The sequence below is a fragment of the Ranitomeya variabilis genome, chromosome 7 (assembly GCF_051348905.1).
Source record: "Ranitomeya variabilis isolate aRanVar5 chromosome 7, aRanVar5.hap1, whole genome shotgun sequence".
Taxonomy (NCBI): Eukaryota; Metazoa; Chordata; class Amphibia; order Anura; family Dendrobatidae; genus Ranitomeya; species Ranitomeya variabilis.
The window spans coordinates 89,824,479-89,851,323 of record NC_135238.1 but is presented as its reverse complement, the minus strand read 5'-3'; the positions used below and the strand labels follow the sequence as shown (position 1 = coordinate 89,851,323).

The following is a 26,845-nucleotide window of genomic DNA, read 5'->3' as shown; positions in this document are numbered from 1 at the left end:
GCTCAGTGGTGTCTGTCATCTGGTGCATGTCTGGCTCAGTGGTGTCTGTCACCTGGTGAATGCCTGGCTCAGTGGTGTCTGTCACCTGGTGAATGCCTGGCTCAGTGGTGTCTGTCATCTGGTGCATGTCTGGCTCAGTGGTGTCTGTCATCTGGTGCGTGTCTGGCTCAGTGATGTCTGTCACCTGGTGAATGCCTGGCTCAGTGGTGTCTGTCACCTGGTGCATGTCTGGCTCAGTGGTGTCTGTCATCTGGTGCGTGCCTGGCTCAGTGGTGTCTGTCACCTGGTGAATCCCTGGCTCAGTAGCGTCTGTCACCTGGTGCGTGCCTGGCTCAGTGGTGTCTGTCACCTGGTGAATCCCTGGCTCAGTAGCGTCTGTCACCTGGTACGTGCTTGGCTCAGTGGTGTCTGTCACCTGGTGAATCCCTGGCTCAGTAGCGTCTGTCACCTGGTGCGTGCCTGGCTCAGTAGCGTCTGTCACCTGGTGCGTGCCTGGCTCAGTAGCGTCTGTCACCTGGTGCGTGCCTGGCTCAGTAGCGTCTGTCACCTGGTACGTGCTTGGCTCAGTGGTGTCTATCACCTGGTGAATCCCTGGCTCAGTAGCGTCTGTCACCTGGTGCGTGCCTGGCTCAGTAGCGTCTGTCACCTAGTGCGTGCCTGGCAGTGGATTCTCGCAAGTCTGATGAGACTTGTGCTGCCATTGATACTTGTGATGACTTAGCAGGGCTTTATTTTCATTGTCGGCATCCTGTATGTGAGAGGAAATGTCCTGAACAGACTGAAGTGTGACATATAGGACAACGTGGTGGCCACAAGTGCTATGAGCACCACAAGGCACAGGAGGCTCTTCCACTTTCCTGGTGCAAAAGTAGTTTATTTATTTACAAGACAAATCATATTTTCAGACAAAGGTTAGTAGGCGGCCATGATGGCACGCGACATTTGCTTCATAATTTACTCACCAGGCCTCATTTATGGAGCAGCCGGTCATTACACTTCTAAATTGCCTTGAGTCCCCCATACACATTAAGACCTTATTCAGACATCCGATTTTCTCAGAATTGAAACCCTTGATAATCCATGGTGCTGTCCACATGTCCATGGTTTTTTTTGCAGACCGTGAGTCCCAATTTGTTTATATTTCCACTACTTGAAGATATCTGATGAAACAATGATGACAACAGTAGAGACACTGATCCAAAACACCAATGACACTCTTACCATGTTTCACATACGTGAAAAGTCGCTGATGCCTGAATGAGACCTTACATTAACGCCAGCTGAAGCCGCCAATATTGATGGCTTATGCGGCAGTTTAATGTAAGTGCTTCTGTGTAGGGAAGAGGCGGGAGAGATAGCTGAACAATCTTCTATCCAGCAGCTGACAGCCATCTAATGATCACCCACACGTCAATTACTGATACACAGAAGCACAAAGTAGGTGTGTGTAAGGGAGAATCGCTAAATATTCAAGAAGATACATCACACTAAAGTACAGAATTAAAAAGTCTAGTTTAATCATTTAAAAATATATATTATACATATATATGAATAAAATTCCAGGGAGATAGTAAGCACAAATAAGCATGTAGAGGGAGAGGAGATGGCCACATAAAGATAATAAATCTAACAAAGAATGTAAGGCTATGTGCACACATTCCGGATTTTTCACGTTTTTTTCGCTATAAAAACGCAATAAAACCGTGAAAAAAACGCATACATTAAACATCCTATTATTAGAATGAAATCCGCATTTTGTATGCACATGCTGCGTTTTTCCGGAGCGGAAACGCATTCCGGAAAAAAACGCAGTATGTTCATTAATTTTGCAGAATAGCGGGGATTCCGCACACATAGGAATGCATTGATCTGCTTACTTCCTGCATGGGGCTATGCCTACCATGCGGATCATGTGCGGATGGTACCCAGGGTGGAAGAGAGGAGACTCTCCTCCACAGACTGGGCACCATATAATAAGCAAAAGCAAATGTGAATAAGCTAAAAGCCACAGCCAGCTCACCGATCTACGCAGGTGCTCGGAACTTCATCTCGGACCAAGATGGATGAATATGACAGCAATAAGAAAAGGGCGTTCCAGCTCCGTAAAATTTCAATGCTTTATTCGTCCATTAAAAATTAATGCAGCATAATAAATCCTCTAATGCCTTAATGCGAATGTCCCAGTGCAGAGTACATGCGACGCGTTTCGATCGTACCCGATCTTAATCAATGCATGGTTTCCCGGAGATTGCGGTGATTGTTAACAAGTGTTCATGGACCAATCCTGTGGAAAGTTCAAGTCACATGACTATTGCCGCAGGTCCTGAACACACAATCTCCACCGCAGCTGCAAGAATTATATCTGACTGCGGTAAATATAACAATGACAAATAAGATATTTCTAACAAATATATACATCTAAAAGTACAATTAAATAATACAATAAATAAATAACTAACAATAATAATACATGATTTCATTTTTTCGATTGAGACCAAGTGGATATCTGGTTCGCAGGTTATAAATCCAGAAAGCTTCTCTGGTTAGAAGCTGTCTTTTGACATCTCCACCCCGCTGTGTTAAATTGACATGCGCTATGCCTTGAATCGTCATCATAGATATATCTCCTGAGTGGTACGTGGTAAAATGTTTAGCAACAGCTGATAAATTCCTATTTAGAGTATTACTACTCCCTAAGTCCCTCAAATGCTCAGATATTCTAATTTTCAGCTTTCTCGTGGTGCATCCTGTTATGACCTGGTGGTTAGGAGCACCTGGAATGACCTGATGGTTAAACTAGACGACAGGACAAGCTTTGGGGAGTGGGATCTCTGCTGACCGCAAACTCTAATCCTATCACACACACTAGAAATAGCCGTGGAGCGTACCTAACTCTCCCTAGATGCCTCTTCACAGCCTAAGAGCTAACTACCCCTAAAGATAGAAAATAAAGCCTTACTTTGCCTCAGAGAAATTCCCCAAAGGAAAAGGCAGCCCCCCACAAATATTGCCTGTGAGTTAAGAGGAAAGTCACAAACACAGGAATGAAACAGGTTTTCAGCAAAGGAGGCCAGACTTACTAAATAGACTGAGGATAGGAAAGGGATCTATGCGGTCAGCACAAAAAACTACAAAAAGCCACGCAGAGTGTGCAAAAAGACCCCCGCACCGACTCACGGTGCGGAGGTGCCACTCTGCACCCCAGGGCTTCCAGCTAGCAAGTCAATATCATGTTAGCAAGCTGGACTAGAACTTAGCAAGTACTAATAAATATATTCAGTACACAATGAACAACAAATGAACTAGCAGGGACTTAGCTTCTGCTGGAGTAGACAGGTCATCAGAAAGATCCGAGAGAGATCTGAACCAGTACCGATACATTGACAGCTGGCATGAAGTAATGATCTGAGTGGAGTTAAATAGAAAAGCCAGCCTAGCCGCAAACGAGGGCAGCTGAGGAAGCAACCTCAGAACCAGCAGTTCCACTCACAGCCACCAGAGGGAGTCCACGGACAGAACTCGCCGAAGTACCATTCATGACCACAGGAGGGAGTTCGAGAACGGAATTCACAACAGCATCCTATGTATGCTACATTGCACTTAGTACAGTCAATTTTATAAACTACGTTACTTGTATGACAATTGATAAAATTCTTAATATGAAAAGTTTTAATTTTATCCTTATCCTGAAAAATATTTTTTGTCAGTGCATTTCGACAGGTGCTGCAGGCAGTAACACCACACTTATAAAAGCCCTTGCATTGAAGCCAAGTTTTAGATACCGGCTGCGATAAAAAGAGGCTGGGAGATAGTGAGCTGCCAATAGTTGGCGCTCTTCTAGCCACAACATTAAGACCATCTTTTAAAATTTCCAAGAGCAGATCATCTTCTTGCAAAATAGGTAGCCTTTTTAAGATTATATTTTTAATTTCATTGAACTGAGTGCTATATTGAAAGCAAACATAAGGTTTTTTCTTCCTTCCTTCTTTCCCTCTTTTATTATCTCTGTCTGGTATTAAGAGACTATCCCTTGATTTATTTTCTACTATTTTTTGTGCCCTATTTAGGTCCAATTGGGATACTCTCTTTCTTTTAACCTTGTTTTTAAACGACCAAACTCCTCATTTTTCACTGTTTCCCTGCTACAATTTCTTTTCAGCCGTGTATATTCTCCAACCGGAATTGATTTAACGGTATGTTTGGTACTGCTCCTTGCATGTAAAACAGTGTTCCCACTTATAGGTTTCACGTGCGTTTTGCTTTCAATGATCTGATTTTTAACCCCCATCAAATCTAAGTCCAGGAATGATATTTCACTACGGTCCCATCTATGGGTGAATTTAATGCCATAGTCGTTACCATTGATATACCCAATGAAGTCCGGTACGGCAGACACATCGCCACCCCAAATAATTAGGGTGTCATCGATGTATCTGCCGTACCAGACTAGGAACTCAGCAAAGGGATTATTCACACAATAGATATATTTGCGTTCCCAATACGCCATGGTTAAATTGGCCAATGAGGGGGAGTATTTAGCCCCCATCGGAACACCTGTTCTCTGCTCGTATACTACATTCTCAAAAGAAAAAATATTATGTTTGAGAAGAAAGAAAGTGACCTGCAAAACATAATTGATAAGGTCCTGCGTATATGAGCTGAAATTCTCCAAATGATGACGCAACGCTTCCATTGCCAAAGTATGTGGTATACAGGTGTACAGCGATATTACGTCACAGCATAGCCATGAATAATTATTATGCCATATTTTATTAGAGAAGGTTTTGAGAACTTCCCTGGAATCTTTAATGTAGCCTGGCAATTTGACTACAAGTGGCTGTAAGATGGAGTCCACCCACTCACAAAGATGTTCATTCATTGAGCCTATACCTGACACTATAGGCCTCATTGCCGGAAATCCCACCCCTTTATGTACCTTAGGCAGGCCATACAGTATGGGCATTTTCGGATAGGGAACATACAAGTAATCTGCCTGCTTTTTACTTGGGACACCCAAACTCAGACCTTCATTTACAATGATGTTAATTTCCGCATTATATTTTTTTGATGGATTTCCCTTCATTTTTCCATACGTTTCATTATCCATTAATAGTTCCAACATTTTGTCTTTATAATCTTTCTCATTCATAATTACTATCATGCCCCCCTTGTCACTTTTTTTAATGATAATATTTTTCATTTCTTTTAATTCCCTGAGAGCTTTTTTCTGTCTATATGTAAGATTATTTGATTTATTTCTTTGGTTCGTTTTAGTAATATTGTCCTTAAGATTTTTTAAATCCTTTTCTATCATCTCCTGGAATTTATCCATACATTCCACCCTAGACTGGATAGGGTAGAAGTATGGATTCCTAGTATTAAAGAAGACAGACTGATTATTTTGTGAGGATTCTGTCTCACCCTGTGTGGATAGATCTTGAAGACATAGGAGCGCTAATTGTTCACTAAAATCCATGTTTACAAATTCATTAACCCCTTGTCTCTCAGTCTCTGAATTTCTATCCTCACTACTGACAAAATGTTTTTTTATTGTGAGGTTGCGAATAAATTTATTAACATCCATCTAATATATAATTGCCTAGAATACTACTTCCTGCAATTTGTGCCAACTTCCGTGGCTTTGTCCGGAGCTATTGTCCGGAGCTATTGTCCGGAGCTATTGTCCGGAGCTAATGTCCGGAGATAAGTGACGTCACCAGTGTCCTACACCCAGGCAGAGCACAGTGGCCCCAGGCAGAGCACAGGGGCCCCAGGCAGAACATGGGGCCCCAGGCAGAGCACAGGGGCCCCAGGCAGCATATGGGGCCCCAGGCAGAGCACAGGGGCCCCAGGCAGCATATGGGGCCCCAGGCAGAGCACAGTGGCCCCAGGCAGAGCACACACCAAATCGGAGGCCGAGGGGCCCCGCCAACCAAATCGGAGGCCGAGGAGCCCCGCCCACCAAATCGAAGGCCGAGCGGCCCTGCCCACCAAAGCGGAGGCCGAGGGGCCCGGCCCCGCCCACCAAAGCGGAGGCCGAGGGGCCCCGACCAGCACATCGGAGGCCGAGGGTCCCCGCCCACCAAATCGGAGGCCGAGGGTCCCCGCCCACCAAATCGGAGGCCGAGGGTCCCCGCCAACCAAATCGGAGGCCGAGGGTCCCCGCCCACCAAATTGGAGGCCGAGGGGCCCCGCCCACCAAATCGGAGGCCGAGGGGCCCCGCCCACCAAATCGGAGGCCGAGGGTCCCCGCCAACCAAATCGGAGGCCGAGGGTCCCCGCCCACCAAATCGGAGGCCGAGGGTCCCCGCCCACCAAATCGGAGGCCGGGAGTCCCCGCCCTCCAAATCAGAGGCCGAGGGGCCCCGCCCACCACATCGGAGGCCGAGGGGCCCCGCCCACCAAATCGGAGGCCGAGGGTCCCCGCCCACCAAATCGGAGGCCGAGGGTCCACACCATCCAAATCGGAGGCCGAGGGGCCCCGCCCACCAAATCGGAGGCCGACGGGCCCCACCCACCAAAGCGGAGGCCGAGGGTCCCCGCCCACCAAAGCGGAGGCCGAGGGTCCCCGCCCACCAAATCGGAGGCCGAGGGTCCCCGCTAACCAAATTGGAGGCCGAGGGGCCCCACCAACCAAATCGGAGGCCGAGGAGCCTCGCCCACCAAATCGAAGGTCGAGGGGCCCCGCCCACGAAAGCGGAGGCCGAGGGGCCCCGCACACCAGATCAGAGGCAGAGGGACCCCGCCCACCAAATCGGAGGCCGAGGGGCCCCGCCCACCAAAGCGGAGGCCGAGGGTCCCCGACCACCAAATCGGAGGCCGAGGGTCCCTGCCCACCAAATCGGAGGCCGAGGGTCCCCGCCCACCAAATCGGAGGCCGAGGGTCCCCGCCCACCAAATCGGAGGCCGAGAGTCCCCGCCCACCAAATCGGAGGCCGAGGGGCCCCGCCAACCAAATCGGAGGCCGAGGGGCTTCGCCAACCAAATCGGAGGCCGAGGAGCCCCGCCCACCAAATAGAAGGCCGAGCGGCCCCGCCCACCAAAGCGGAGGCCGAAGGGGCCCCGCCCACCACATCGGAGGCCGAGGGGCCCCGCCCACCAAATCGGAGGCCGAGGGTCCCCGCCCACCAAATCGGAGGCCGAGGGTCCCCGCCCACCAAATCGGAGGCCGAGGGTCCCAGCCCACCAAATCGGAGGCCGAGGGTCCCCGCCCACCAAATTGGAGGCTGAGGGTCTCCGCCCACCAAATCGGAGGCCGGGGGTCCCCGCCCACCAAATCGGAGGCCGAGGGGCCCCTCCAACCAAAACGGAGGCCGAGGGGCCCCGCCCACCAAATCGGAGGCCGAGGGTCCCCGCCCACCAAATCGGAGGCCGAGGGGCCCCGCCCACCAAATCGGAGGCCGAGGGGCCCCGCCCACCAAAGCGGAGGCCGAGGGGCCCCGCCCACCACATCGGAGGCCGAGGGGCCCCGCCCAACAAATCGGAGGCCGTGGGTCCCCACCCACCAAATCGGAGGCCGAGGGTCCCCGCCCACCACATCGGAGGCCGAGGGGCCCCGCCCACCAAATCAGAGGCCGAGGGGCCCCGCCCACCAAATCAGAGGCTGAGGGTCCCCGCCCACCAAATCGGAGGCCAAGGGTCCCCGCCCACCAAATCGGAGGCCGAGGGTCCCCGCCCAGCAAATCGGAGGCCGAGGGTCCCCGCCCACCAAATCGGAGGCCGAGGGGTCCCGCCCACCAAATCGGAGGCCAGGGGTCCCCGCCCACCAAATCGGAGGCCGAGGGGCCCCGCCCACCAAATCGGAGGCCGAGGGGCCCCGCCCACCACATCGGAGGCCAGGGGTCCCCGCCCACCAAATCGGAGGCCGAGGGGCCCCGCCCACCAAATCGAAGGCCGAGCGGCCCCGCCCACCAAAGCAGAGGCCGAGGGGCCCCTCCCACCACATCGGAGGCCGAGGGGCCCCGCCCACCAAATCGGAGGCCGAGGGTCCCCGCCCACCAAATCGGAGGCCGAGGGTCCCCGCCCACCAAATCGGAGGCCGAGGGTCCCCGCCCACCAAATTGGAGGCCGAGGGTCCCCGCCCACCAAATCGGATGCCGAGGGTCCCCGCCCACCAAATCGGAGGCCGAGGGTCCCCGCCCACCAAATCGGAGGCCGAGGGGCCCCACCCACCAAATCGGAGGCCGAGGGGCCCCACCCACCAAAGCGGAGGCTGAGGGTCCCCGCCCACCAAATCGGAGGCCAAGGGTCCCCGCCCACCAAATCGGAGGCCGAGGGGCCCCGCCCACCAAATCGGAGGCCGAGGGGCCCCGCCCACCACATCGGAGGCCAGGGGTCCCCGCCCACCAAATCGGAGGCCGAGGGGCCCCGCCCACCAAATCGAAGGCCGAGCGGCCCCGCCCACCAAAGCAGAGGCCGAGGGGCCCCTCCCACCACATCGGAGGCCGAGGGGCCCCGCCCACCAAATCGGAGGCCGAGGGTCCCCGCCCACCAAATCGGAGGCCGAGGGTCCCCGCCCACCAAATCGGAGGCCGAGGGTCCCCACCCACCAAATCGGAGGCCGAGGGTCCCCGCCCACCAAATCGGAGGCCGAGGAGCCCCGCCCACCAAAAGTAAGTGCGGCCCCAAAAGTAAGTGCGCCCCCGGGTGCAAAAGTAAGTGCGCCCCTGGGTGCAAAAGTAAGTGCGCCCCCGGGTGCAAAAGTAAGTGCGCCCCCGGGTGCAAAAGTAAGTGCGCCCCCGGGTGCAAAAGTAAGTGCGCCTCCGGGTGCAAAAGTAAGTGCGCCTCCGGGTGCAAAAGTAAGTGCGCCCCCGGGTGCAAAAGTAAGCGCGCCCCCGGCCCCGGGTGCAAAAGTAAGCGCGCCCCCCAGTCCCGTGTGTGAAAAGTGCTGCTGTAAAGCTGGTAGCGCTGTTCAAGCACCATGTATTTCCTAAAGGAAATGCCCATCTAATATATAATTGCCTAGAATACTACTTCCTGCAATTTGTGCCAACTTCCGTGGCTTTGTCCGGAGCTAATGTCCGGAGATAATGTCCGGAGCTAATGTCCGGAGATAAGTGACGTCACCAGTGTCCTACACCCAGGCAGAGCACAGGGGCCCCAGGCAGCATATGGGGCCCCAGGCAGAGCACAGTGGCCCCAGGCAGAGCACAGGGGCCCCAGGCAGCATATGGGGCCCCAGGCAGAGCACAGTGGTCCCAGGCAGAGCACAGGGGCCCCAGGCAGCCTATGGGGCCCCAGGCAGAGCACAGTGGCCCCAGGCAGAGCACAGGGGCCCCAGGCAGCATATGGGGCCCCAGGCAGATCACAGGGGCCCCAGGCAGCATATGGGGCCCCAGGCAGAGCACAGGGGCCCCAGGCAGAGCACAGGGGCCCCAGGCAGAACATGGGGCCCCAGGCAGAGCACAGGGGCCCCAGGCAGCATATGGGGCCCCAGGCAGAGCACAGGGGCCTCAGGCAGAGCACAGGGGCCCCAGGCAGCATATGGGGCCCCAGGCAGAGCACAGGGGCCCCAGGCAGCATATGGGGCCCCAGGCAGAGCACAGTGGCCCCAGGCAGAGCACAGGGGCCCCAGGCACAACATGGGGCCCCAGGCAGAGCACAGGGGCCCCAGGCAGAGCACAGGGGCACCAGGCAGCATATGGGGCCCCAGGCAGAGCACAGGGGCCCCAGGCAGCATATGGGGCCCCAGGCAGAGCAAAGTGGCCCCAGGCAGCATATGGGGCCCCAGGCAGAGCACAGTGGCCCCAGGCAGAGCACAGGGGCCCCAGGCAGCATATGGGGCCCCAGGCAGAGCACAGTGGTCCCAGGCAGAGCACAGGGGCCCCAGGCAGCTTATGGGGCCCCAGGCAGAGCACAGTGGCCCCAGGCAGAACATGGGGCCCCAGGCAGAGCACAGTGGCCCCAGGCAGAGCACAGGGGCCCCAGGCAGAACATGGGGCCCCAGGCAGAGCACAGGGGCCCCAGGCAGAGCACAGGGGCCCCAGGCAGCATATGGGGCCCCAGGCAGAGCACAGGGGCCCCAGGCAGCATATGGGGCCCCAGGCAGAGCACAGTGGCCCCAGGCAGAGCACAGGGGCCCCAGGCAGCATATGGGGCCCCAGGCAGAGCACAGTGGTCCCAGGCAGAGCACAGGGGCCCCAGGCAGCCTATGGGGCCCCAGGCAGAGCACAGTGGCCCCAGGCAGAACATGGGGCCCCAGGCAGAGCACAGGGGCCCCAGACAGAGCACAGGGGCCCCAGGCAGAGCACAGTGGTCCCAGGTAGAGCACAGGGGCCCCAGGCAGCCTATGGGGCCCCAGGCAGAGCACAGGGGCCCCAGGCAGCATATGGGGCCCCAGGCAGAGCACAGGGGCCCCAGGCAGCATATGGGGCCCCAGGCAGAGCACAGTGGCCCCAGGCAGAGCACAGGGGCCCCAGGCAGAACATGGGGCCCCAGGCAGAGCACAGGGGCCCCAGGCAGAGCACAGGGGCCCCAGGCAGCATATGGGGCCCCAGGCAGAGCACAGGGGCCCCAGGCAGCATATGGGGCCCCAGGCAGAGCACAGCGATATTTTGGACCACTGTGCGGTGTTTCAGACCCCCTGTGTGATGTCTGGGGCCCTGTTCTTAAGTATATTAAAGATTAAAGTAACGTATATTAAAGTATATTATAGATCAAATTTGACACGTTTATGAGCACCATTGAGTGATATACTCAAGAATGACATAATTTTTCAACATTTTATGGTTTCAAACTGTAAACACTCAGAGTTTTTTTTACTTCAACCAGAAAACCTTAACGGTTCATAAAAAACTTGACTGTTCAGGATATGATAAAAGTCATAGTATTCTGAATCTTTAACTTATAAAGATACCTTTACATGGGGTGATTATTGGGTCCAGAGAGGCTTTCGGCCGATAATCGTACACATGGCTGGTGACAGGACAATACAATATAAACGTTCAAAGGTAAACACTGATAACATTAAAATCTAATATATAATTGCCTAGAATACTACTTCCGGCAATTTGTGCCAACTTCCGTGGCTTTGTCCGGAGATAATGTCCGGAGATAAGTGACGTCACCAGCGTCCTACACCCGCTCAGGGTGGACAAAGATATATGCCTTCGTGGTGCGCGGCACTTTTCTGATTGGTTGCCGCCTGCTGCGAGCGACCAATCAGAAATGTGCCGTACTGTCAAGAATTGTCAAGAGCTGGTGAGTGCAGCCATTTTTTGTTCTTTCTTACTATTATTTATTAATTGTATTATTCTTACATTTGAATAAATAAAGTATATATGGATTCTAGACTCCCGATTCTTTAGAATCGGGCTGCCATCTAGTAATGGTCATAAATAGATTGAATTCAGTGTCAGGTACAAAGTTCAGACCCAGAGACAAAACATCCAATTGATCATTCGTTAGTTCCAATGTTGAAAGATTAATAACATTACATCTTATTTCCTTTTCTGTTTTCCCTTGTATCTGGTGGTCACTCTCGGCGTGTTTTTTATGTTTTCTCCCACCCCGTCTTTTCCGTTTTTTGACGGTTTATACGTTGTTCTTCTATTTTCCCACGTATTATTTTCCAAGGACACATCTGATATACTTAAATTGGCATCCGATGGTTCGGCATCTGATGAGATGAATCCAACCTGCGATTTACTGATCGATCTTCTATGAGCTGAACTGGTCTTTAGAATGGATCTAGGGGATTTATAATTTCTATTCCACTGGCCCCATTCGTAAACTTTATCCGAGGCATAGTCTTTTAAATCCCTTTCAAATTTCCGTTTTTTACAATCCATAATTTCAGTTTCCAGTTCACCAGTATTGTCCTTCATTATTTTCATTGATGAATCAAACTGTGATGAATCTTTAAATTTATCAATGGTGATGGTAATTTCTTCAATGTTTTTTTGTATTTCACCAAGTTTTAATTCCTCGTACTTTATCAACAGTTTCATCAAGTTTAATGAACAATTGGTTAATATCTGATTCCATTCCTTTTGAAAGTCCTCCGAATATATTGTTGTGGAGACTTTTTTTATTCTTAAACCTCGTGGAATCATGTCTTTGGCCAAATAATTGTGCAGCGTGGTCTTATTCCACCAGATTTTCATTTCATGTTTAGAAAGTTTTTCTAATTCCAACATGTGCATAGAGAGATCAGAATTTTCAGCTGGAGTATTGCTGAGATCACCGAAAACTTGTGCAGCCTTTGCTGATCTGTCATTAATATTCATGGTGACCTCAGACACTCTATACTGTCAACATTCGCAAAACAATGAATGGCAGGATTAGGTCGGGAGACCACGGCAAAGTCCAAAAATGCAATAAGCAAATGTGAATAAGCTAAAAGCCACAGCCAGCTCACCGATCTACGCAGGTGCTCGGAACTTCATCTCGGACCAAGATGGATGAATATGACAGCAATAAGAAAAGGGCGTTCCAGCTCCCTAAAATTTCAATGCTTTATTCGTCCATTAAAAATTAATGCAGCATAATAAATCCTCTAATGCCTTAATGCGAATGTCCCAGTGCAGAGTACATGCGACGCGTTTCGATCGTACCCGAGCTTAATCAATGCATGGTTTCCCGGAGATTGCGGTGATTGTTAACAAGTGTTCATGGACCAATCCTGTGGAAAGTTCAAGTCACATGACTATTGCCGCAGGTCCTGAACACACAATCTCCACCGCAGCTGCAAGAATTATATCTGACTGCGGTAAATATAACAATGACAAACAAGATATGAAGCGTTGCGTCATCATTTGGAGAATTTCAGCTCATATACGCAGGACCTTATCAATTATGTTTTGCAGGTCACTTTCTTTCTTCTCAAACATAATATTTTTTATTTTGAGAATGTAGTATACGAGCAGAGAACAGGTGTTCCGATGGGGGCTAAATACTCCCCCTCATTGGCCAATTTAACATGGTGTATTGGGAACGCAAATATATCTGTTGTGTGAATAATCCCTTTGCTGAGTTCCTAGTCTGGTACGGCAGATACATCGATGACACCCTAATTATTTGGGGTGGCGATGTGTCTGCCGTACCGGACTTCATTGGGTATATCAATGGTAACGACTATGGCATTAAATTCACCCATAGATGGGACCGTAGTGAAATATCATTCCTGGACTTAGATTTGATGGGGGTTGAAAATCAGATCATTGAAAGCAAAACGCATGTGAAACCTATAAGTGGGAACACTGTTTTACATGCAAGGAGCAGTCACCCCAAACATACCGTTAAATCAATTCGGGTTGGAGAATATACACGGCTGAAAAGAAATTGTAGCAGGGAAACAGTGAAAAATGAGGAGTTTGGTCATTTAAAAACAAGGTTAAAAGAAAGAGAGTATCCCAATTGGACCCTAAATAGGGCACAAAAAATAGTTGAAAATAAATCAAAGGATAGTCTCTTAATACCAGACAGAGATAATAAAAGAGGGAAAGAAGGAAGAAAAAACCTTATGTTTGCTTTCAATATAGCACTCAGTTCAATGAAATTAAAAATATAATCTTAAAAAGGCTACCTATTTTGCAAGAAGATGATCTGCTCTCGGAAATTTTAAAAGATGGTCTTAATGTTGTGGCTAGAAAAGCGCCAACTATTGGCAGCTCACTATCTCCCAGCCTCTTTTTATCGCAGCCGGTATCTAAAACATGGCTTCAATGCAAGGGCTTTTATAAGTGTGGTGTTACTGCCTGCAGCACCTGTCGAAATGCACTGACAAAAAATATTTTTCAGGATAAGGAAAAAATTAAAACTTTTCATATTAAGAATTTTATCAATTGTCATACAAGTAACGTAGTTTATAAAATTGACTGTACTAAGTGCAATGTAGCATACATAGGATGCACCACGAGAAAGCTGAAAATTAGAATATCTGAGCATTTGAGGGACTTAGGGAGTAGTAATACTCTAAATAGGAATTTATCAGCTGTTGCTAAACATTTTACCACGTACCACTCAGGAGATATATCTATGATGACGATTCAAGGCATAGAGCATGTCAATTTAACACAGCGGGGTGGAGATGTCAAAAGACAGCTTCTAACCAGAGAAGCTTTCTGGATTTATAACCTGCGAACCAGATATCCACTTGGTCTCAATCGAAAAAATGAAATCATGTATCATTATTGTTAGTTATTTATTAATTGTATTATTTAATTGTACTTTTAGATGTATATATTTGTTAGAAATATCTTGTTTGTCATTGTTATATTTACCGCAGTCAGATATAATTCTTGCAGCTGCGGTGGAGATTGTGTGTTCAGGACCTGCGGCAATAGTCATATGACTTGAACTTTCCACAGGATTGGTCCATGAACACTTGTTAACAATCACCGCAATCTCCGGGAAACCATGCATTGATTAAGATCGGGTACGATCGAAACGCGTCGCATGTACTCTGCACTGGGACATTCGCATTAAGGCATTAGAGGATTTATTATGCTGCATTAATTTTTAATGGACGAATAAAGCATTGAAATTTTACGGAGCTGGAATGCCCTTTTCTTATTGCTGGGCACCATATAATTGTTAAAAAAAAAGAATTAAAATAAAAAATAAGGATATACTTACCTTCCAATGGCCCCCGGAGTCCTCCCGCCTCTCAGCGGTGCACACGGCGGCTTCCGTTAACATGGATGCTTTGCGCAAAGGACCTGGGATGATGTCGTGGTCACGTAGCCATGATGTCACAAAAGTCCTTCGCGCAAAGCATCCATGGGAACGGGAGCCACCGCGTGCACCACTGCGGAGATCGTGGGCCGCCGGAAGGTGAGAATAACAATTTTTTTATTTTTAACATTCTATCTTTTTACTATTAATGGCATCACGCTCTCTCCCGCTCCTGAAATCCGCTGCCTCGGGGTAACTCTTGACTCTGCCCTGTCCTTCAAACCTCACGTCCAAGCTCTTCGCACCTCCTGTCGCCTCCAACTCAAAAATATTGCCAGAATCTGTTCCTTCCTCAGTCCACAATCTACCAAAACTCTTGTGCATGCTCTCATCATCTCCCGCCTTGATTACTGCAACACCCTCCTCTGTGGCCTCCCCTCTAACTCTCTTGCACCACTCCAGTCTGTCCTCAACTCTGCTGCCCGCCTAATCCACCTCTCTCCTCGCTACTCCCCTGCTTCTCCCCTCTGCAAATCCCTCCACTGGCTCCCAATCCCCCAACGAATCCAGTTCAAACTACTAACACTGATCTACAAAGCCATCCACAACCTGTCCCCTCCCTATATCTCTGAACTAATCTCCCACTATCTTCCCTCACGTAATCTTCGTTCATCCCAAGACCTCCTACTCTCCTCCACACTTATTCGTTCCTCACACAATCGCCTCCAAGATTTCTCCCTAATATCCCCCATCCTCTGGAATTCCATGCCTCAACACGTCCGATTATCCACCACCCTCGGATCCTTCAGACGGAACCTGAAAACCCATCTCTTCAGGAAAGCCTACAGCCTACAATAACCGAGCCGCCGCCTCACCACCGCCAGAGCCGCCGCCGCCTCACCCCTACCTTCTGTCTCTTCCCCACTATCCCATAGAATGTAAGTCCGCAAGGACAGGGTCCTCTCCCCTCTGTACCAGTGTGTCACTGTAAACCTGTTTACTGTAAATGATATCTATAACTCTGTATGTAACCCCTTTCTCATGTACAGCACCATGGAATTAATGGTGCTATATAAATAAATAATAATAATAATAATTAATGCTGCATAGGCAACTGTGACCAACCTGTCAATCAGTTTTCCAAGCGATGCTACAGATCGCTTGGAAAACGCTAGCATTCTGCAAGCTAATTACCCTTGCAAAACGCTAGTGTTTAGCGGGAAAACGCATGCTAATTCTGCATGCGTTTTTCCCGCAGCAGGGAGTTCCAGAATTGCCGCAGAAATTTCTGAATGTGTGCACATAGCCTAAATGGACACTATATATGTCTATGATCCCATACCAGCCCCCAGCTGTGAGATTTCGCTTGGCTGGTTGTCAAAAATGGGGGGACCCCATACCGTGTTTTTTTTTTTTTTTAATTATTTAAATAATTAAAAGAAACGGTGTCTGGACCCCTCTACTCTTGATAACCAGCCATGATAAAGCTGACAGCTGAGGGTTGCAGCCATGGTGATTATCAAAAATAGAACAGACCCCACTTAATTGTTTAATTTATTTATAGTGCCAGCTGATGAATACTCCCATCAGCAGTGTCTGCTTTTGCTGTTATCAGCAACAGCACGCGTAGGCTAATGGCTGTTGTAATAATCTTACCGCCTATCAGAGGCAGTTTTTGCCATGCTGACATGTAGCGTTGGAAACACCCAATGTTCGGGGGGGCCGAACCCGAACAGTCACAGACTTCCTGGAGAAGTCGGTGTTCGGTGCAGACCCCGAACTTTACTGTTAGGGTTCACCCATCACTACACGTCACCAATTTTCTAAGTAAATATATTTCTAAAGGCGCTCTTGACATGAAATTCTTACCAGATGTTGGTAAGAACCCATCCAATCCACACAGACAATGTAATCAAATCATAAATGTCCATAAATTAAATGGGGGTAATAATGAGAAATGACACAGGGAAAAAGTATTGAACGAGCTTTCTGAAATATTTTAATACTTCGTAGGAATGCCTTTGTTGGTGATGACAGCTTCAAGATGCCTCCGGTAAAGGGCACATGTCACATGCATTGCTCAGGTGTGATTTTGGCCTATTCTTCCGCACAGTCTTCAAATCCTGAAGGTTCTGTGGGCTCCTTCTATGAACTATGAGCTTTAGTTCCTTCCATAAATGTTCTATTGGATTCAGATCAGGTGATTGGAATGGCCATTCTAGCAGCTTTATTTTTTTCTCTGAAACCAATTGAGAGTTTCCTTGGCTGTTTGTTTGGCCTCATTGTCTTGCTGAAATGTCCACCCTCGTTTCATCTTTATCATCCTGATAGATTGCAGAAGATTTGTCATCAAGAATGTTTTGTTACAATTGTCCATTCATCCTTCTTTCAGATGAAGTTTGCCAGTGCCCTATGATAAAAAATAGCCCCATGTCGTGATGGTCCCACCTCCCAACTCCACTGTTTGTATGGTGTTTTCGGGGTGACATGCAATGGCTTTTTGCCTCCAAACATGCTGTATATAGGCATTATGGCATCCAAAGGGTTACATTTTGGTCTCATCTGACCAGACTACAGGTCCTTCTCAAAAAATTAGCATATAGTGTTAAATTTCATTATTTACCATAATGTAATGATTACAATTAAACTTTCATATATTATAGATTCATTATCCACCAACTGAAATTTGTCAGGTCTTTTATTGTTTTAATACTGATGATTTTGGCATACAACTCCTGATAACACAAAAAACCTGTCTCAATAAATTAGCATATTTCACCCGTCCAATCAAATAAAAGTGTTTTTTAATAACAAACAAAAAAACCATCAAATAATAATGTTCAGTTATGCACTCAATACTTGGTCGGGAATCCTTTGGCAGAAATGACTGCTTCAATGCGGCGTGGCATGGAGGCAATCAGCCTGTAACACTGCTGAGATGTTATGGAGGCCCAGGATGCTTCAATAGCGGCCTTAAGCTCATCCAGAGTGTTGGGTCTTGCGTCTCTCAACTTTCTCTTCACAATATCCCACAGATTCTCTATGGGGTTCAGGTCAGGAGAGTTGGCAGGCCAATTGAGCACAGTAATACCATGGTCAGTAAACCATTTACCAGTGGTTTTGGCACTGTGAGCAGGTGCCAGGTCGTGCTGAAAAATGAAATCTTCATTTCCATAAAGCATTTCAGCCGATGGAAGCATGAAGTGCTCCAAAATCTCCTGATAGCTAGCTGCATTGACCCTGCCCTTGATGAAACACAGTGGACCAACACCAGCAGCTGACATGGCACCCCACACCATCACTGACTGTGGGTACTTGACACTGGACTTCAGGCATTTTGGCATTTCCTTCTCCCCAGTCTTCCTCCAGACTCTGGCACCTTGATTTCCGAATGACATGCAAAATTTGCTTTCATCAGAAAAAAGTACTTGGGACCACTTAGCAGCGCTTCTGCCGCTGTTTATGGTTCAAAAGTGGCTTTACCTGGGGAATGCGGCACCTGTAGCCCATTTCCTGCACACGCCTGTGCACGGTGGCTCTGGATGTTTCCACACCAGACTCAGTCCACTGCTTCCTCAGGTTCCCCAAGGTCTGGAATCGGTCCTTCTCCACAATCTTCCTCAGGGTCCGGTCACCTCTTCTCGTTGTACAGCGTTTTCTGCCACATTATTGCCTTCCAACAGACTTACCATTGAGGTGCCTTGATACAGCACTCTGGGAACAGCCTATTTGTTGAGAAATTTCTTTCTGGGTCTTACCCTCTTGCTTGAGGGTGTCAATGATGGCCTTCTTGACATCTGTCAGGTCGCTAGTCTTACCCATGATGGGGGTTTTGAGTAATGAACCAGGCAGGGAGTTTTTAAAAGCCTCAGGTATCTTTTGCATGTGTTTAGAGTTAATTAGTTGATTCAGAAGATTAGGGTAATAGGTCGTTTAGAGAACCTTTTCTTGATATGCTAATTTATTGAGACAGGTTTTTTGGGTTATCAGGAGTTGTATGCCAAAATCATCAGTATTAAAACAATAAAAGACCTGACAAACTTCAGTTGGTGGATAATGAATCTATAATATATGAAAGTTTAATTGTAATCATTACATTATGGTAAATAATGAAATTTAACACTATATGCTAATTTTTTGAGAAGGACCTGTATATTCTCCCAGCATTTCACAGGCTTGTCTAAATGTTGTTGAACAAATTTTCAACTCTCTTGAAAATGCTTTTTCTTCAGCAATGGAGTATGGTGTGGTGAGCATGCAAACAGGCTATGGAGGCTGAGTGCATTACGTAGGGTTTGTTCCCACGGTCAGTAAATGCAACGGCCAGATGTTACAGCATAGTGGATGGGATTTCAAGAAATTCCATGCCCACTATGCGTGCAAGGACGCGTCCGGCTCATCTGCGTAGACGCACATGCGGCACGTCTTTCCAGACCGCAGCATGTCAACTTATGTAGCGGAGACGCTCCGTAAATTACCCATTCATTATCATTAGATGCGGTAAAACTGCATGGTAACACAAAAGCCATACAATATTAGAATAAAAACACTAGACACCATTTAATGGAAGAAAATGGCCGTGATGTTTATTTAGGGCAACCAAAATAGACTTTATCATAATTCAATAAATTAATGTTTAAAATAGCAATAAATAAACCTCCAATAAACCAATCCACCCAGAGAGCTGAGTGATTTTCCCAAACGCCATGACTCGACGGGACGTGGCCCCCAAAACACCGCAGCCATTTCTCAATCATTGACTGAAGATAAAAATTAAACATGTCCAGCCCAATATCTGAAAGGTGGACCATATCACGTCTATAAATGCCAGGGGTAAAACCTTCTAAATCCAAGTGCCTAAAAGAAAAACCATTAAGCAATATAATAAATCTCTCCATTCCTTTATTGATTCTTCTCCGAATTTTCTCTAGAAATATTAAGTTAGGCCCAGACCAAATGAATCTAGGAACGATCTCTGGAAAAAGCAAAACATGAATGAGGGAAATCTGGCTTCAGACAGGAAAGATCCTTTCGGATTAATGACATAAGATCTAACGTTTTAACTTTTCTTAGATCGTTCCCACCTAAATTAAATATAATAAGATCAGGATAAGGAAAATGAACGACTAATTTTTTGAGTTCCGTAACTAAATTTATCCACTTCATTCCCCTGATACTGTGCCAGAAAGATTGTAGTGAAGAGGAATAAAAGGACAGGTTCTCGGCATAAGACCTCTGGCTAGCACTCTTCTGAGCCTAGAATATATTCGAGTATAAGCTGACCTGAGTATAAGCCGAGAACCCTAATTTTGCCACAAAAAACTAGGAAAACGTAATAACTCGAGTATAAGCCCAGGGTGGGAAATGCAGCAGCTACTGGTAAATTTCAAAAATAAAAATAGATACCAATAAAAATAAAATTAATTGAGACATCAGTAGGTTAAGTATTTGTAAATATCCATATTGAATCAGGAGCCCCATATAATGCTCCATAAAGTTTATGATGGGCCCCATAAGATGCTCCATACAAAAATATGCCCCATATAATGCTGCACAAAAGTTGATTATGGCCCCATAAGATGATCCATAGAAACATTTGCCCCATATAATGCTGCACAAAGGTTGATTATGGCCCCATAAGATGCTCCATAGAAACATTTACCCCATATAATGCTGCACAAAGGTTGATTATGGCCCCATAAGATGCTCCATAGAAAATGTGCCCCATATAATGCTGCATAAAGGTTGATTATGGCCCCATAAGATGCTCCATAGAATATTATGCTCCATATGCTGCTGCTGCGATTAAAAAAAAAATGACATACTCGCCTCTTGTCCTGAGCAGGCGGGGACATCGTCCCCGTTCCACCGCCGTGCGCCGCTGTGTCTTCCGTCTCTCTGCAGTGACCAGGCAGAGGGCGGCGCGCACACTAAACACGTCATCGCGTCCTCTGACCTGAACGTCACAGCCAGAGGACGTGGAAGACACCGCGCGGTGGTGGAACGGGGACAGGTGAATATCACATGGCTCACCCTCCCCCATCCTGATACTCTGCCTACCTCCAATTCTTTGTATATTTTTTATTTTGCTATATCAGGAAATTTCAACAAGGAGGGTAAGTTATTGACCAATTTACAACCATTACCTCTAAAAGGGGGATATAAAACCCTTGAAAGAGCCCTGATATAGCAAGTCCCTACTCTCCCGATCTGGATACCTGTCTAACCATGCTAACATTTTTTCCACCTTCACTGGTGTTGGGGCATTTGAAACTAAATTCTTTAATAGTGGACTGCTGTGTGATTTGCTTTTTAAAACACTTAGACATAGTGGTGGGTACCCCTGCAGAATGAGCACTCGTGGCGAAAGTTGCAGTTATTGAGTCATTTGCCAGACATTTCTTTAAACGCAAAGCAAATGCCCTTCTTGTTAAACATGTTAACAGGTTGCTTGACAATTGAGTGTCTCTGCTGGAGCATCATATTGATCCAAAGACCAACATCTTTAACACTCCAAGTAACGTTTGGATGAACGGCCAATTTCTGTCTATAAGCCTCGTCATAACTCAGCCAGGCCATGCCTCCAAAGTAACAATAAGCTTCTAAAATTATGTTGCTATGCTGAAAAATCTGCTGCATAAATTACAGCAGAGCAGCAGAGGTATGGAAAATACCTGGATCCAATTATTAAAAGATTTAAGAGCTTTGCACTTTGTCACCTGAATCAAATTTATTATTATTTATTATTGTAGCACCATTTATTCCATGGTGCTTTACATGTGGGAAGGGGTATACATAGTAAAAACAAGTACAATAATCTTAAACAATACAAGTCACGACTGGTACAGGAGGAGAGAGGACCCTGTCCAAAAGGGCTCACAATCTACAAGAGATGGGTGGGCGAGGGTAGAGCTGGTCATGCGGCTTTTTGGTGGATCGGTGGTTACTGCAGATTGTAGGCTTGTCGGAAGAGGTAGGTCTTCACGTTCTTTTTGAAGGTTTCGATGGTAGGCGAGAGTCTGATGTGTTGTGGTAGAGAATTCAAGAGTAGGGGTGATGCGCAAGAGAAATTTTGTATGCGATTGTGGGAAGAGGAGATCTTGTGAGGATCGGAGGTTGCGTGCAGGTAAGTACCGGGAGACGAGGTCACAGATATATGGAGGACACAGTCTGTGAATAGTTTTGTATGTCATAGTTAGGGTTTTGAACTGGAGTCTTTGGGTAATGGGGAGCCAGTGCAGGGATTGAGAGAGGGGAGAGGCCAGGGAATAGCAGGGGGGACAGGTGGATTAGTCGGGCAGCAGAGTTTAGAATAGATTGGAGGGGTGCGAGTGTTCGAGGGGAGGCCACAGAGCAGGAGGTTACAGTAGTCAAGGTGGAAGATGATGAGGGTTGACTAGGGTTTTTGCAGATTCTTGGTTGAGGAATGTACGGATCCGTGAAATATTTTTGAGTTGAAGTCGGTAGGAAGTGGAAAGGGCTTGGATATGTGGTTTGAAAGAGAGATCAGTGTCAAGGATTACCCCAAGCTGTTCTCTCTGTGATGGCAAAAGAGAAAACAGACATAATATCTACTCCAAATAAAATCCTTGAAGGAGGCGCTCAAATCAGCACCTCCTTCAAAAGACTTTGTGGAACAAGATTGTTAGTACTAGAAGTAACACTGTTATAATGAGATTTATGCTGATTGGCAGTAGGCAAAGCAGGATTAGCTGCATCACCCAAAGCCTCAGCCAAAAGCTCTTTGGTCGCAGCGGACATGTGCTGCAGTTTTCCTTGAAACAATTGTACCTGCTGATTCCAGCTCTTTCTGTAGCTCTCCACAGTTGGTACTTGGCTCTTGAATCTTGCTGGGAGAACCTGGTCATGCCCAGTTTATGGTGAAATCATGGTCTTTTCTCTTCTGTAGTATGGCTCCAACAGTGCTCACTGGAACCTTCAGTAGTTTAGGAAGTCTTCTGCTGCCAATGCCATCAGTATGGTTTGGAACAATAGGGTTTTGTTTTGAAGGTCTTGAGACAGCTCACTAGTTTAACCCATCATGAGATGTTTCTTGTGTGGCACCTTGATAATGACTAGATGTTTTGTGTTGTCATTATGATTTAAAAAGAGAAAACACAGTAGTTTGACAATAAATGGCTTCACCCAATCACTAACCATGAGTGGAGAAAAAGTGTTGGTGTTATCATTCATATTCTCTGAAAAAGGCGAAGAAAGAAACAATTCTGCCTGGGTATGTAAACTTTTTGAGCACAACTGTATGTCACATAAATAACTTAAACTAAAATGTTAGATTGTGCAGCCATTATAGCAGATGAATAATTACCCAAATCAGTCACCAAGCGCCCCGTGCCCCGATGCGCGTTTCACATATTTGCTTTCTCAGGGAGGATGTGTCTACCTGCCCAAAGCCTTCTATTTATATGTTTCATTACCTAATCAAAGGTGTAGTACAACACCTGAATTTTAATTTTACCATGTTCTAATAGGGATTCTGTTTGATTGGTTTGTGCACAACTTTATGCATCTTATATTTTTCTATCATACGCTTGTATCATACGCACTAAACAACACGTTTACCCCTGCAAGAAAGTGAAAGTGGAACGCTACTCAATATACCAATCCTCTGGAAGAAGCATAAGTGAAACAGTGTAGGGGTCGGGTAAGTGCGGCTGTCGTTTTGTCTGCTCCAGGTGTCCTGGCTGCAGAAACCATCTGAGGTGATGAACTCATTGAATTGCTTTTTATATCTATAGACTCAGGTGGAGATTGCACTTTTAATTTGATTATTCAGCATTTCTCTAGGTATATTGAGTTAGCATTCCTCTTTCACTTCCTTGCAGGGGTAAACGTGTTGTTTAGTGCTGGGAGCATTTCTAGGATCTCACTCATGCAGCTATTTGTGTGGAGACTGCTTTATAATGCACTTTATTTATTAGCAGGTTTCTCTGATTTATGTATGCTGCATTTACCATTGGGTTACTGCTCACTTAGCCAATAGATATTTATTCTACGTCATTTCTGTATCCAGGGACCTGAGGCAACTCAACTATATTTTCTGCACCTCCTCCCATTGGAGGCCTTTTTCTCACCATTTTGTATATTTGTGAATTATTCTTGTATTAATATATATTATTTTATCTTAAGCCAGAATCTCTTTTTGTTCTCTGCAGCAATATTTATAACTGCCAGGGATTGTTTATGTTAATACTTCTAGCATCCTATGTGTTATTTTTGGGACATAGTTATTAAAGAAAAAAGCTTTTCCTGAGCTAAAGAAGTTTAGGAAAAGATCCTTTCACCTTCCCAAGAACAATCCCCTCAATACAGAGGGAAAGAAAAGACAGGCTGGTGGAGGTACCCCAAAGGGGGATGGGGTAGAAACATTTTTGTCTCCCAGAACCAATGACCAAACAAACAATGAATAGAAGGAGGTCATCTTTCAGAGTTCCTTCCTCAGTTGCCCACAATTTGCCCAAACCCATGGATCTTAAAGTCTGTCTGAGGAGGAGTAAAGATGTAGTTCTCCTCCTATCCTTCACAAAGACTGAGAATAACTCACCTTTCTTCTCCGAAATTACAAAGCTCCCTGATATCCGGTCTGAAAGGGTTACTCTCTTCGGGAGAAGTCACTACAGTTCAAGAAACGAGTCATTACGCTCTGCTTTTCCTGATTAAAAAAAACCAAAACAAGTGGCGTCTACAGAATAATCATAAACTTAAAGCCTCTGAACAAATACATAGTTTACAGAAGGTTCAAAATGGAGTCCATTAATTCTACTGTCCCCGTGATAGTGCCGAACTTCAACATGGCAACCATCAATTTACTAAAGCATCTATTATGTCCCCATCTATCCAATCTATAAAAAATTTCTAAGATTTGCTGTCACCCAGGGAAAATAAATACTGCATTTCCACTTGAATGTTATACCATTTGGAATATCGTCAAATCTTTACAAAGATAATGGCGGAAGTCGTAGCTTTCATCAGGAAAGAAATCGTACATAATCGCTTATCTTAACGATTTCATACTCGTGGCTTCATCTGTACCACTGCTCACAGAACATCTACAGAGGACAATTCAAACTTTGACATCCCTTAGATTTCTTGTGAACCATCAGAAGTCAGACTTAGTCCCTTCCACTACAAAAACCTTCTTAGGTATCCTACTGGACAAACACCCTTCTTACCAAAGAAGTAACAAATCCAGCTAAGATCCCATTAGCCTTACTGCAGAGCCAGAAATCAGTGTCCATAAGATTTGCAAGGTCAGTCCTGGGATCCATGATGTTATGCATTCAGGCAGGAACATGGGCCCAGACCCATACCAGAATTCTACAAACTTGCATCTCTTCAAATTAGGACAGATCCCTGGAATCCCTAAACAGGAAGATTCGGGTGCCCGATCTAGTAAAGTCCTTTCTTAACTTGGTGGCTTAATCCAGGGAACCTAAAGAGAGGAGTCCCCTGGACCCAGAATCCTCTATCACCGATAGTAGTGGATGCCAGCAGAAGAGGATGGGGAGCTGTAATTTCCCATGCTTCTTTCCAGGGACTCTGGACAAGGGAATTCCGCCAGCGGTCAACTAATTTCAGAGAGCTGAAGGCATTAGAAGAGGCACTGGGATCAGCAACCTCCATAATTCTGGTAGCCACGTAAGGATTTACTCAGATAGTAGGACCACCATTGCCCATCTTTGTCATCAGGCAAGCACAAAGACTTCAAAGCAGTCTCAAAGAGAATCGTTGCTTGGGCAGAAAAACTTCTCTCCCTATCTGCTTTTCATATAAGAGGCTCTGCCAACATCCAGGCTGTCCTTCTGAGCAGAAGAGAGATGTATCCAGGTGAATGGATCCTAAATATAGGTTTTCACCACCTGCCTCCATTTGAACCTATGTCAGCAATAGACCTAGAGAAACTATGCTGGAAAAGAGTCTTCCTAGTAGCAGTTACCACAACCAGGAGGATGGGTGAACTTCAGGCCCTCTCAGTCAAAGAACCCTACTAGAATTCTGGAAGAATTATGCTACAACTGGACCCATCCTTTATTCCCAAAGTGGTCTCAGATTTCCACAGGTCACAGGAAATAATTCTTCCCTCCTTTTGCCAAAATGCAACAAATGGTAAAGAAGAATAATTCCATTGCCCAGATGTACCAGGAGTGGTCCTCCACTACCTTCAACAAACACAATCTTGGAGGAAGGATCAGAATCTCTTTATCCAGATTTACGGTCAAAATAGGGAGAAGCAGATATCAAAAGCACTATTGCCAACTGAATCAAGACAGCAATTTGCGAGACTTATCGGAATCAGAATCTCTTGCTCCAAGAAAGATTTACAGCTTGCTCCATTAGGGCTGTATCTGTCTCCTGGACTGAGAAGGTGAGCTCTTACCACAAGCAGATCTGCAGAGCCGCTACTTGGTCATCGGTCCATACCTTCTTCAAACATTATAAAATCCACGAGTTCCACTTCGCAATTACAAACAACCAATGCTCAAAATTCGCAAAAAAATGGTCCAGATGGGATCAGCAATTCCCTACACCTATCACTTGAAACAACAGACCTGTTCATGCTCCATTCGTTAACCATAGAAAATACTCCTGTCCTTAGCACTTTCGTTGACTCATAAAAAGTCAAACAACGTGACGTTTAATGTTTCTACTGTTCTTACACACGACTTTGACTATTTTAGAAATGTACATAGTTCCTGCATTATTATATTCCATGCATTTCAAATGTGAAAGCAGAATTGTTATCCCCCCCCAATCGTTAGGGGGTGTGTCTCTTTTCCATTTTCCATACCCTTTCCCTCCCCCCCCCCCCTCCCCTCCCATCTCTCCCCTCCCTCGTCAAAATTGGAAATCTAATAAAATATTTTGAAATCAAACATTATAAAATAAACTTAATGTCCCTGAAAGACTAAGCCTTTAGGAGAAAAGTTCTCCAGGCTATTGTCCCTCCCTAATGTTAGTCGTTGGTATTTTTCCTGTGGTGCTGTTGTGGAGGGTAATTAGAGAAAATAGAATTAGAATTCCTCGTAATTCGGTTTCTAAGAATCCTTCACGACAGCACGGGTAATTTCCTCCATTTTCCTTGTTATTCCTTATAGTACTTTAAATCCGGCAATAAATAAATATTATTTGAAGCATTAAAACCTTTTGTGGTCCTTTAGAAAAACACTGGAGAGAGGATGTTGGAGGGGTTATTTGACCTCTTTTGTGTTTC

General features: G+C 46.7%; 1 protein-coding gene across 2 annotated transcripts in view; it reads left to right on the top strand.

Moving 5' to 3' along the window:
- The window catches only part of CALCRL (calcitonin receptor like receptor), a 195,211-nt gene that overhangs the window by 768 nt on the left and 167,598 nt on the right, over nt 1-26,845 (top strand). The gene's annotated exons all lie outside the window — the stretch shown is intronic.